We start from the raw sequence: 220 nt of genomic DNA, 5'->3' as shown, positions 1-220 counted from the left end.
ACCCACCCAGCTGTTAGAGGGGAACTGGCAACAACAGAGGAAGCATCTGGGCCTGGAAAAGGCCTGCCCCAGGTGGTGACATAATGTTGGCACAGGGAATCCTGGGCAAGACAGACTGCCCCTTCCAGGCTGAGGCAGGGCCACTGCTGGCACTAAGGCGGGACTCCAGAGAATGGCCCTGAGAGTGGCCCCTTTAGGCGACAGGTTCCTCAGGCTGCAC

Source organism: Rhinolophus hipposideros (assembly GCF_964194185.1).
Source record: "Rhinolophus hipposideros genome assembly, chromosome: 9".
In the NCBI taxonomy this organism is placed as follows: Eukaryota; Metazoa; Chordata; class Mammalia; order Chiroptera; family Rhinolophidae; genus Rhinolophus; species Rhinolophus hipposideros.
Note: the sequence above shows the minus strand (reverse complement) of the source record.